This window comes from Metopolophium dirhodum, chromosome 7 (assembly GCF_019925205.1).
Source record: "Metopolophium dirhodum isolate CAU chromosome 7, ASM1992520v1, whole genome shotgun sequence".
Classification (NCBI taxonomy): Eukaryota; Metazoa; Arthropoda; class Insecta; order Hemiptera; family Aphididae; genus Metopolophium; species Metopolophium dirhodum.
Window position 1 is genome coordinate 26,226,308 of NC_083566.1, and position 14,519 is coordinate 26,240,826.

Genomic DNA, 14,519 nt, shown 5'->3' on the forward strand with positions numbered 1-14,519 from the left:
CTTTATTAATAATGCAATTCGAACTATGATTTTTGGAATTCTTAAATGTACTTTAAGACCATATTTTTAATTTTTTTATTTATTATACTTTGATCAATTTTATAAATTATAAATATTGATAGATTAATAATAAAAAATGTCGAATCACTATTTTAGCCGTCACCATATCTTACCCATCATTATCATTATCCACGAGGTATAATTAACTCAATAACTACTTGTTTGAGTTTTGATATTGATAGGTATACGTCCAAATTTTTAGAAAAATTATATAGTTGTAATTTAAAAAACACAAGTTTGTAACCCCACAAAACACAATTTCAAAAATGTTAAAATATGGGCTTTGAGTATATCTAAAATTTCCGAAATTCAGATTTTTAATAACGAAATATTTAAATAAGAAAAGGGGTCAGCATGCTTGATGAATCACACTGTATGTATAAAAATAAAATGTGAAGAACCTCATAAACCCAGAAGAATTTCACTGCCAAGAATACGGCCACACTCGTATACAGCCTAATTTTGTTATTCAGCATGTTGTGGTGCCTCACACCCATCCTCAGATCGTACCAAACCACATTACTATATCCAGCCAGATGTGCTCTGTACTCTTTCCTTTCATGAGCGAAGTGAGCGGACTGACCATGTGTGTTTGTTGCTAGTGTGCTGTAGCACGGGCGGTAGTACCTATAATACTCTCATAATTTCAACTTTTTAATGCCAACCAGTTATAACACCAAGTTTATGTACTTATTTATGTATTTATTTAGGTACCTACTTATAATCTGGTTCGAAAATAGATAACTGATCAACAAATTCATAGTCAAGTGTCATTGATGGGGTGGATTCTTACAGTGACGTATCCAAAGGGTGGACAATTACAATTACAATTATTATATCACTATATATTCACTTATTCACCAGAAATAATTTTTAGTTTAAAATTGTATTAATATTATTATTGTTGTTCCTTACGTACCAACTACGGAGTCTATATCTATCTCATAATCAATAATAATGAAAAAAAAGCAATTCAAAATAATCACAATAATAATAACAACAAGTTAAATAATAATATGTTTTTTAAAAACTTAAATTTAAGTACTTATGAGTTATAAGGTCAACTTTTAAAACTAAGTAGAAAACCAAATGACTTATTTTCTTGAGGCCTCTACAATAAAAGACAAAAGTCCCTTGAACAATGAAATATTTTGAAAACAAAACTGCAGTTATAATAGGGAGTATTAGAACCCGCACGACTTAACTAGGGTTAACTCATAAACGGCTAAACTATATAATTTAGGTAGGTATATAACCTATATATGTATAAAGTCCCTAAAATATTTACGTGTGGGCTAATGGGCTATCGTGTGGGGTGAAAGGGCGTTCTCGAATGGCACGCGCCTAAGCGCGGTTATTTTTATAACGATGGACTGTTTTGAATGTTGCGGTCCGTAGCGGTGTATATTGTATATATATAACATATTAACATATTATATGGTACAAGTTGTTTCGTTTCCGCGGGCCACTCGAAGGTTATTACACTCGTCAGTGATACTGACGTATAGTAAATGTACATGATATTATAATAATATATTACCATACAGACACACGGTTCAGTGTAACGCGATCATTTAATATTTGGTGTGTTATATACTTATATATAATATTATGTTGCAGATCTCGTAATCCCACAAGTAAGAATAAATCGCCGATGGTTTTCGAAAAAAATCCAAAAACTAGCCACAATCATCTACACGTGTATGACGGTATCGAGTACAATAAAATATTAGTCCATTACTCATTAGTCATTAGTTATCTAAAACTCTACGTGTTGTATATTATGTGTAGTCACTAGGCACTGTTTGTCGAAGACAAATTCCATATATTATAATATTTCCGGTATAGTTATAAATTACAATAATACAGTTCTCAATATATTATTTAAGTACCTACCTAGTAAATAGTAGTAATACATGCATCACGTATTCACGTCACCATGATATCATACACTGCAGTTTACTGATGTAGGTACGCACAATAATTGGTGTGATGACGTATTTTTAACTATATTTACGGTATAAATTAGAAATATTAACGGTACAATGGTTTCTGGTAGATGTGTAAATTGGTTTGGAAAGTAAAATAATATATCTTCCGTAACATAATACAATATATAATAGTTATTGATTACTTAAAATAGTCTAAATACATTTTCTAGTCAACAAATGAAAACGAAATTTAAAAATATCGTTTTTAATATAAAAATAAAATAATGATTTAATACAAAAAACGCGTAGGTACTTATACAATTAAGATACAACATAGTGTTATAGGTATCGTATAATTAACACAAGGTACCAAAGTATTTTATAATATAATTAGTAATTGCTGTAGGACACAACTATTATTATTATTATTATAGCTTAGTTCATTTCATTAACAGTTATTATTTCTTATATCACTATACTCTTCTGTCAACATTAAAATATTGAAATAAAATAATGACAAACAAAGCATATTTGGTGAGAAAAGTTAATACGTCATATTTTCGACATTTCAGTTTTATAAAAAATTAGATAAAAGTATTTGCTTCTAGAATCATTTATACAGAAAATATGTAAATAATTACAAAAATAAACACAAGAGACTAAAACGCTGATCATTTTTTTTTCTTATTTTGTTAACTAAAGAACAATATGAATAGATTAGTCTGTGTAATATTCTAAACAGAGTTAAAACTATTGTTTGACGACTACAATATTATTATGTATATACTGCTGTAAAGTGTACATAATAAGATAATTTAATATTTGTATTTCATTATAATATATTATAATATAAATTCCTGTATAGTACATTTGTTTTAAAAATAAAATATACATTTTTTATTAATATCGAACCTTTAAATATTTTTTAGTAAAACTAGAATGCGTAAGTATGCATCCAACCAAATACATTGTAAAATATTTGTTTATGTAATAATATATAATAATATAATATAATGATGTTCTTTGTTATATTACCTATGGCAATAATAAAGTGCATTTAAATTAAACCAGATAATAATCAAAAAATATAATTTTCACAAGACTAGTCTATGTATTATATATTTATATGTATATGAGTACCTACCACAAGTTAAAATTTCACTTCCGTAACATCCGATAAAAACCAAACATTATCTAATTACGTCTATATTGAACTTCACGTATTCATGAATACCTACTCTAACATAATCCACCAGTGAACATAACAATTTATAAGGATATAATATATGAATAAAGAAGAACAATATTATCATTGTTTTGGATCAGTTTACAATTTCTCAACTCTCCGATTATTATCGTTTGCATATACATGCAATGAAAAATGTTTAATAAACAGACCATAATGTATTTATGGAATAGGATACTTCAATATTGTTCATATTATTAATTCACTCGTCTAAATAATTACTTAGAAGTCTTCAAAATACATAGGACAGAACAGTTATCGTTTTTACTATTTTGATATATCCCAATGGTTAGATTTTTACAAAATCAGGATCTATAAAACCACAGACAACAAAAAGTACAACCATTAACGATAGCAACTGAAATTTAAAAGCAAGAATAATCGTGAAAAATTAAATGAACAAAACGTCATGATATAATAATTAATAAGAGTGGCGTCACGGACGAACCACCGACAATGAATGTAGGACATAGAATAGAAGTATAGAACCCGTGGAAATAAAAGTAATAATATTTAGGCGGTCAAATAATGTTTTTCACTTTTGGAAACGCTATAACATATAATGTTTAAAATTTTACAAGATTTAAATCAATCGACTTTATTGTAGGTACCTATACTTTTTCCACCAGTCGCGCACTTTTCATTGATATTAATTTTTTGTTTGTCCTGGGAAATGTAAAAATAGAATTAATGCTACCTACCATTTACCAACCATTTAAAGCTGTTCATATTGTTCTGTAGCGTTATACTATAATACTCTATATTATTCTTTAACATTAATAATTGGATTTCAATACAATAATATTATAGTATCAGGTTTCACCAAAGATCAGTGAGGAATATATAGAACACGCTGAACGCGCCTATGTTGATAAGTGCTAAGTGCTAGAATTAGGTGTCACGGTCCAAAAGAGCAGAAACATCTGCCTTACAAAGATCCCGGCTGTATCTCTGTTCATTTTATCACTTATTTAAATTAAAATTGTACTATCCAAACCCCGGTATTGTACTCCAAACGTTATCCAACCAATGCGGTATCATTATTACAGTCCAATATTACTTTATTACATAATAAAACCAGCGATTCGATTATAATACCTAAATAGAATATAGTGTTATAACCTAACCTATAGGTATTATATTTTAGTATAGGCATATTTTTTACTTGGTCCATCAATGTGTGGTTTGCTGAGTTAATCACAAAGACGACTCAACATAGCCGTTTAATAAGTGAGTATTTTTCAAAGATATGATTTAAAAAGTTTTCATAGAAATCAGGAAAATTCCTGGCAACAAGTACAAAAATGTAAAACAGATTGGTAATAAATTATTATATTTAAAAAAGTGACATCATGTTAGGAAAAATTCTCATGGAATAATAAAAAGCACATTGCTTCTTCCGCGTTAATGCGCGATAACAATATAAGCGTGGCCTATTCGTAATTTATTATTTATGGGCCTCTCCAGATTCGCCGCACTAGCGGTACATACCGTGTCGCTAGCGCGTGCGGAACGAAAACGATAGCGTTACCGCGTCGCCGTGTCGGTTATTTGCATAGAGTTGGACGGTTACCTACGCCAAAGTCGCACAGTGGTTCAAAAATGAAAACCATGTTGACCAAAAATCGCTTTCGTGATTTCTTTAAAAATAAAATGTATACAGCAAAAATAAAATCTTCCTTCTATTTTTAACAAAAAAATCGTTATTTGGTATTAGTGAATTACATGAAGCGCGCAGGCGTAGGTGCATCATTGTACAATTTATGCAAAAAATATTATTGATGCAGAAATATTTATTTTCGCGTCGTCTGATCGAAAAACCGTTGACAATCGGTTTAGCGCAGGAGTTGAGAAAAGAGTGGGCACCAATGTACCAGGGTCCGATGCTGGCGGGTATCGCTAGGTGTGGTCGGCCTCGAAAACCGCCGACGCACGCCGTTCTGTGAGAATTTGAACGTCCGGTCGTCAGCAGCTGCAGAAGCCCGGAGTAGCATCACGCATATTGTGTGCAACACGGCTCGTCTCCAATGGTTTCTCGGCGTGATATTTTTAGTTGGATACTGTACCTACGTCAAGTCTCAGCTCACCCCTTCCTTCCCCTCTTTCCCAAAACTACAGGATATAACAAAACGGAAAATGTGTATGTAGGATACCATAATATAGTATACACTATTATATAATAATAATATATTCAAGAATCTAAAATAATCCAAAAACCTTTGTTGTTGAAACCTTTTGCCAAATATAAATATATATATATATATATGATAACAACTGACCATTAGGGTGGGGAGTCGCCGTTGTTGTGAGAGCGATGTCACTCAATCACTCATATTGTAAGTTAGTTAGCTTTGGTGAGCGGAGGCCAGAGGCCTGTGAAGCGTGCAAGGTTCCGAGCTCCCTTATATGTGAAGTTACTAATAAAAGTGATAAGTGAACGACTCGCCTTGCGTTGTGTTATTGTTCGTACTAAGTTTGATGTATGACTAATTTGTGAATTATAGTGAAGATAATACCGATAAGGGGATAGGGGATAAGGAGTTCATGCCTAAAGCCGGGATCACACGGCGCGTCTGATGGGTGTTGTGGGGCAAAGTTTCTAGGCGCGGCGCGTTTCTTCGCGACAATAGTTGTAGGTCTCTGTATCTCGCGCCAAAGGAAAATTGGCGCGCATGTCGGTTTTAATTTGCGCGGTATCACACACGCTCCGCACTCCTCGCGCCGTCTAATCCCGGTTTAAGAGATAAGCATGCGCTAAAGCCATTTACTGATTTATAAATAAAGAATAAACATCAGCAAAATGTCAGGAAAACTTAAAGAGGTTGAAGTTTAAGAATCATTTGTGTAACGTTAATTGCCGAGTATATTCAATTATTTAAAACCGTTGTTTTACGACCAATATAATATAACATCATGACATCAGCCGATCAGAATTCTTTCAGTATACTCATACTGATTAAAGCACAAAGCAATTATACATGTGCGTCTTTGCATGAAATTATAAACATGAATTATAGATAGACCTTTACTAAATTAAAAAGGCATAATGTATTCTTAAAATCTATTGATCGATGTGTTCAAACTTCATACTTCAAATATTACGATAATAGCACGTTTTGTTGAATTATATAGGTACGCCATTTGTTATTGTCGGTCGTAAACTATACAATACATGGGCACATGGCAAGTACACTTAAATAAGAACATCCTCAAATATTTAGTTTATTTCCCATATCATGTGGGTAGAACTTGAAATGATAAATAATCAAACATTTTAAAACAACAATTAGGTTTGATAAGGTTTTATTTAAAATTAAATAAATAATATTTAATATAGTTATCAATTAAAATTTTTTTTTTATTATTAATATTTCATATGCGATAGTTGATATTAACTTTTAAATTAGTTGATTCACTAAAAATAGATATATATTACTATTTTAATAATTTAATAAATCAAAAATTATTAAGTTCTAGATTATTATAGCTACTGTGTAAAAATAAGTGTATTTAGTGACATTGATGCGTGATAGGTTTTGTTTCTCATATAGTATTTTTAGTTTTTACTGATCTAAACGATTTTTATACTCTGTAGATATTATATTGTTCCTAGCGTTTTATTAATATTGCTTTAAAATTGAAAAGAGAGATGCTATTGACGTTACGTTATGGATAGCATGTAGGTAATCCGTAAAAAATCAAATTTATCGAACTAGGTACTTTCCAAATAGAGATTTCAAACACACTAAACGATTTTCTAAAGGTATTTAGATATCTCATATCAAATAAAATATCATTAAAGTTATACTTTAAAATCTAAAGTATTATCATAAAAAATATTTTTTTAATGTTCTTAATAATTGTATTTAATCTAACAAGTAACAGTCATTAGTTTAATTGGATAGTTAAATAAATAAGGTTGGCATATACATATGTAAACATCAATAAATATAAGGCAATTCTTAAAAAAGTGTTATAGACACTTATTTTCTAGAAAAGTATTAACATTTTCCTTAATTTTTAGTAAGTACTTATAAGTAGATGTCGCTCTGCTGTACAGTAGGTTACAAGTGGGTCACTGTAATGGATGGTGTTAAATTTGAATTCAATGATATAATATCATTGTATAAGAAAAACGATTCTGAGCGAAAACGGTCCGTCAGCCTATGATATTACCAAGTATATTTGATGATATTATAGTGAATAAAGTAATTTATATATAACTTATTTACGTGGAACCTTGTTTTAAATTTTTAATCCTTAGCTACAAAAGTTGAACATTTTATACATTTTTAACTACAAAATAATTAATAAATTATAAATTTGATAAATGTTGTCAAAATTTGAACTTTAAATGCTTATAAAAAAAATTGTGCCTATGTATTTTTAATATTTTTAAACTGCTATTAGAACAATATATCAGGAGCCTTATATTAAATTTTCACGCTTTTTTACCCAACAAAAATTTTTTATTGATATTTATAGAAAAAAAAACTAAAAAAAATTGAAAACTGACAATGTCCGTAAACAGCTAAAAAAGAGTCAAAATATTTTTAAAATTTTATGGTGTATAGAAAATGCTAATATAAACATTCAGTCAAAATTTCATGTCCCTACGGTCATTTGTTTTAGAGTTACACCAAAAACCAAAATCGATTTTCTCAAAAACAGATTTTGCGTAAAAATTCCCGTTTTTCCTTAATTTTTCTTTTGTTTTTCACGTCGCTTTTGAAAACTACTGGGAAGTACTGGGACTTTTAAACCCCAAAAGTACCAACTAGATTCACTTTCCTATCAGAAAAGTTACTGTTGAAGAAAATCCAAGCACTTTTACTGTCATAAAAGGTGATGACAGACACAAAAATTAAAAAATTTAAAAAATTTAAAAAAAACACATATCATTGTAAAATCAATACATTCATCGCTTCGCTCAGAATCTAAAATAACAACATCTTTAAGTTAAGATGGTTATTCCAGTATTGAGGCTATTTAGTTCAGACAAGTTTCTTCACATATTATTAATTATACAATAGTTTGTATAATTTGATTCTACCTAATAAATCAAACAATGAATTCAATTGAAGAATGAAGATAGACATCAATCAATAAACATTGTAATAGTAAAAAATATTATCATCACAACTCACAAGCCTTAAAACTATGTGAACTAGTGAAGGACAAGTAAATATAAAACTAAAAACACATTTTTTTATTATATTATACATCAACAGTACCTAATATAATCTTTAATACGTGTCCAAAACACTACTTCGACGTATTGTAGTCTATAATGGATGTTCCAATGTACAATGTACCAAAATAACAAATAAGATTAAAATTAGTTGGTGTTGTAGACAATAGGGACATTATATTACCATCCATCATGAACTTAAAACTTTAGTATACCTTTTAAAATGCGATGTTTAATGTTTGTTGTATCTAAATATTCTAATAAGAAACACGCATTATAACGAAAAAACACATTGTGCTATTATTTGTATAATTCGATTTAATAAACAATTAGTAAAGCATGTGTATTTAAAATGTCTTATTGATTTAAATGTTAAATCACGTATTGATGTTCGCATGAAACTAAAACTATTGTAGATAACATATATATTATTAAGGAAAAATTTAACAAGCGGGTAAGTGGATGTCGGTCTGCTGTACAGTAGGCTATAAGTGGGTAAATGTATAATGGATTGTATGAAACTTGAATTCATTGATATAATATCATTGTATAAGAAAATCGATTCTGAGCGGAGACGGTTTGTCAGTCTGGATATTCTATATTGTTTTTGTTTATTATAGCCTGTAAGTTGAATTAATATTATAGGTAATATTATTATTTGTTATTCGTTTCTATGGTAATAAACAAAGCACTAAAAAATCCCATTTTTAGCGATTTTTCATATTTGAGTTGAATTTTTAGGGTAGAGTCTACCCTAAACATAACTCTCTACATACAAAAATCTGTACCTATTACGCAATGTTTTAAAAAATTTTGATTTTGTTCAAAGTACTTTATTTTAACATACCTAATACCGCAATAAAATATTGGTTTTTTTATCCAATCCACTTAGGTACTGAATTATTTTTTAAATTATAATTATAGTTTGTTTAAGTATTTCCACTTCACATTTCCAATATAAATAAATTATATCTACCTACTTGTTATTTACACGATGATATTATTTTAATATATTTCTAAGTTACAGGTGTTTATTATTATTGTTTATGGTTCCAATATATTAAAAAAAAATTATTTCGCTGTTCGCTATTGATAAAAAAAACCCTAATGACCAAGCATCTTTTCTATAGTTTAAAATAATTTAAATCACTTTCTATACCCTAAACGAAAATGTTTATAGAAACATTTTAGTTATATTTTATTATCTAAACTAATGCGAAAATTTTTTACTTCAATAGTTAATTTCCAGTTTCTTGCAGACATCGACATTTTAATATAAATTACAATATAAACAATCAATTTGAAATACACACACATAAATTAATTATAAATTATATTTTCACAATCCTAGAATTCGGTAAAAACTCGAAAAAATCAATATTCGTAATCTGGAAACGAAATTTACCAAATATTAAATGATATTAATTTTCAAAACTATATATATTAGTTTATCAGTTATAACTAAAAATTAGTAATAAACTAAAAAATGATCTATCTATAACGTAACAATAGTAGTATTTAGATATTTAATTAATATTATAAACCTTCGGCAATAAGACGTCTAAAGAAATCCGAGTTCATCACTAAAAGTAATCTTAACTGTTTACAATAACAATAAATTGGTAAAAAAGATCATTACTTACCAAGTATTTTGTATATAAAATTAGAACTAATTATACCTAAATATATTTAAATTATTTAAATACTTTCTTGTTCAAAGTATGCTTAAATCCCGTTATGGTTTTTATATTTTTTGTTTTGTTTTAATTAATGATTATCGTACAATATTCAAAATATTCCTAATTTGAGACAAACGCTATGTATTATATTATATTTGGCCTAGTTATGTTTCAGTAGCTTTACAGTTCTAGATTAAACATAGTAGTTATGTATCACGTTTATATGCAATCGTTTACCCGTATTTCTTTCATATGGGATTTAGATGCATCTTTTTAATTCAAATTATAGGTTGATGTGTGTTAATTATTAATCATTAATTATTCTATTGAAAAAATCGAATAAATTCCAACAATGCAGCTAAATGCGAATTAATATCTTAGCGGGAATAATTTTAACTAGTAAAATATCAGTTTTAATAATTTAAGATGAAATACTATAGAAAAAATACAAAACAAAAAAGTAACAATAAAAAACAATTACACTAAAATTAACTTTGGTTTTAAATTAATTTTAAACAAAATATTTAAGATACATAATATTATATAAACCGGCATTTTAATGCCCATTAGCCATTCATGATTGCATTTCCACGTAGACAGTACGATGTTGGTTATATATTATAAAATATTAATATAAAAAAATATAATAATACGATCTAATTATTGTTTTTAAATTATGATAAATATGCAATAGCATATACATATACTACATAGGTACTACAAAAATACTATATTATGCTTGGTACTAGGTACAACTATTTTCTATAAACTGCTGAGTGATACCTACTTACTAATAACATAATATACTTAATTAATATCTTTTTGGAGTTTAATCTAAAATGTCCGCTAGAAATTGTCCTAAATTACTAAATAAATGTTATAATAACTAATGTATAAATCTGTATTAAATGATAGAGAACTTTATTGAAATGTTGGTATAGCAATTAAACCGATTAAATGTTGCTCTATTATTTACTATTCATATCAAAATATTTAAATACGTATGTGATTTGAAAGGGAACTGGAGTTAAAATATTAAAATAAAATATGTTAAATTATATAATATATGATAAAATCGAAACATTAGTTATATCAACTAGTAAAACTGCTTATTTTAAATTAACAAAGTATAAAGTTGCAATATTATCCACTGTATGAATAATATAATACAAATTATAATATGTTCGTGCGTACAATTTTGACCTATCCATTACAATTTACAAATAATCTGTACTACAGATAACAAAAAGCAACAAGGTTAATTTTTTGTGTATCATTGCTATTTTTACAAAATGTATATTAATATATTAATAGATCCATGTGCATTTTGTATTTTGCTCTAGAATAAATAAAATAGTTTCAAGTTATACGAAGTTATAATATTATGTACTTCTCAAGTTTATTATTGTTTGTATTATCAATATTAATTGAACTTATTTGATAGCGCGTATTTCCATATCATAATTGTTTTAAAAAGCATATAAATGTTAATTTATGATAAGCCAACTGCCAACCTAAAGGCCACGGACTTAGGCATGATAAACTGACCACAAATACATATAACGACAAACCAAAATATAGACTACACATTTTACTTTCGTTACTAAAATCCAAAATGAACCTTAAAAACTAATTTACAAAAAAATTATAAGGACACATTACATTGGACGCATGGTATACAAATTAGGATAGGTATTCAAAAGAAACTGGCCAAGAGGATGTATGTAAATTTGTTACAAAATTAAAATCAATGCCACACGTCATGCAGAGTCTTACTACATACAATAATGTACATTCAGCCTGTTTACTAATGAGTAGTGACTATAGGTCATAGAAAAGAGATATATCATAGAAAAGAGATGCTATACTCCACCTACTAAAGAAGTAGTAATAAGACATATCGTGTAATCATTTTCCGATGATCGATCGTAAAACCCGATTAATTAATCATAATCGTATCAAACCATCAAACTCATCAAAGTAATACATTATTTAGTATTAGAAGATTTTGACTTTTGGATCGGATAGTTTTAGATGGTAAGCTCTACCATTGGATTCAGGAAGTTTTTAAACACGCGATTATACAATATAATACATAGACCGTAGCTCGTTCTTAGCCCAGGTTCACATATATATATATATATATATATATATATATATATATGTGATATTATGTCTTTAGACAAACCGGCGTGAGTGTACGATAAACTTATTTCACAATTCCATATATTATTATTATCACCTATTTAAGGGTGGTGCAAGTTAGGTACATCGTACATATCATTAGTTAGGTTGAAATTTAAAATCATATTTCCAATCAGCTGCGAGGTGCAAGATCATATTTATCTGCTACCTGCAATGAATATACATAATACCTATAGTCTATACCATTTTAATAATCCGGAAAGTATTTACATAATATTATTATGATAGTCCATAAACATTTGAGGTCACACGATAATACTACAAACGGTATTATGTGACGTACTATTTACAATGAACATTTTAATGCAAATATGTATTACGATTTATTAAAATAATGCAAAAGACTGCAGTGAAACTGGAAATACTTTAAATATTTTAACGGTATTTGTGTTGAATATCGATTCCTTCAATCCTGCCCAAATACCGGTATACTTAGGTTCATAAGAAAGATAGAATGGGACATTCATAAAATTAACACGTAGGTACCTAATTTGTTTTATAAAAGAATTAATGAGCAGAGCGGCGTGGTGGATTTCGAACAGAAAGTTTTCCGACTATCGAGTGACGTTCATTCAAATCTCTTGCCGTGTTAGTAACTCAGTAGGACGATTATGTGGCCCGCAGCGCAACTCGACAACAAAACGATGTCGTTGCAGTCGTCCAGTCGACGTACCAATAATATTATAATTCGGTAAGTAGGTACCGACAAACTACTGTAGATATTATAAGAAAAACCGTATTTTTTAACGACGAAAAAGTAAAAACAAGTGTGCACGTGTACAGACAAAGAAATGTCGACTCGTTTTGGAGCAGGTGTATAGCTGCGGTATAGACATAACATAATAATAATATAATTATTTCCTTCCAACTACTTTTGTCTGATGTCATAGCGTAAGTATCACAAAGACGACTGGGTAAACCCGTTCACGCAATATTAATTCGTTGTTCGTCGTCTTTTGTGCGGTTTTAAACAATTAAATAAAACCCCGAACTTACGACAACCACGTACCTAAATCCAATAATTCCGGTAAATCACCTGTAACAAGCGGATATTGAGGTGGTTTTTAGTCACCCGTAAAAAAAAAAGGTATATTTAAATCCACCCGCAAGACGTCTTATAACGTAAAATAATTGTAGCTTATGTTTATTCTTTTCGAGCAGCCCCCCAAATATCTGCCTAAAACCATTTATCGTCCGTCTAATTTTGCTGATATAATATTATAGTTGTGGTAATCGCATCCGATATTAGCAGAGTAATCGATAGCCAATTTCTTACATCTTAGTTACTGTTGCTAAAATTTAATCGTTAAGATTACAAAAACGCGGTATTGATAACTTACCGCCGTTGGATGCTTTTCAACTTTCAAAACTTGGGAGGGATGAAGCAAACACGGCAAAACGGAAACAATAACAAAAGCGATAACGGAACGATTAAAATAGTAAAAAAGAAACAAACGGAAACGGCACGAGCGACAACAACAACAACAATTCACGACGACGTCACGAGACACACTGCTCAGTAGTCTGTGCTCGGTTCTCGTCGGTATAGTAAATATTATGTTACATTGAATTTGAAGAAAACAATCAGGAATCTCGCTCTCCCCTCTGGTCACGCAAACGAGTGAACGTCGAACAACCAACATTAGCGTCGACGGTAGTGACGATAAGGCCGCGGGGTAGCGGTACCATGCTCAGTGCGGCCCGGTTCGTTAGGTGGTATACAATGTGGTCACACTCGTTGTGTTCCCACTCCACCGCCGCCGCCGCCGACGCCGCAGACCGTCGACAATTTCTGCCTTGACGTGTGGATCATGATCACGGATTAATAAGATATAATTGACTGGAAACGATATGGTTGGCGGTGGTCGGGGAACGGCCACCAAAAGGTTCCGCACACTGGGGACCCAATGTTTTCAGCGCTACTGGTGGTTTTATTTGGCTTCACATTTTGTATCTAGTCCGTTGTCCGTGTTTTTTGCACAAAAACTTTCTTCTATTATCTAAGGTTTTATACAGATGGCGTTGTAATCTCTGAGTCCCCATTGCGATTCCCCCCGGACCCCACACTTGCCTCTTGTACATACATAAGCTGCTAGTTGCCAGTTCATTATATTATTATTATTAACTATTATCTTAGTCCATGATCATAATTTATTAATATTATTTAACAACATGTCTACGTACGTCATACTTCCATTACCCATACC

At 29.8% G+C, this 14,519-nt stretch overlaps 1 protein-coding gene across 1 annotated transcript in view; it reads right to left on the reverse strand.

The window, feature by feature from the left end:
* The window catches only part of LOC132948771 (protein draper-like), a 34,009-nt gene extending 20,097 nt beyond the window's left edge, over positions 1 to 13,912 (reverse strand). The window contains exon 1 of the mRNA XM_061019415.1: positions 13,653 to 13,912. The gene's annotated coding sequence lies outside the window, so the exon portion shown is untranslated. The remainder of the gene's footprint in view (positions 1 to 13,652) is intronic.
* Positions 13,913 to 14,519: the final 607 nt, after the last annotated feature.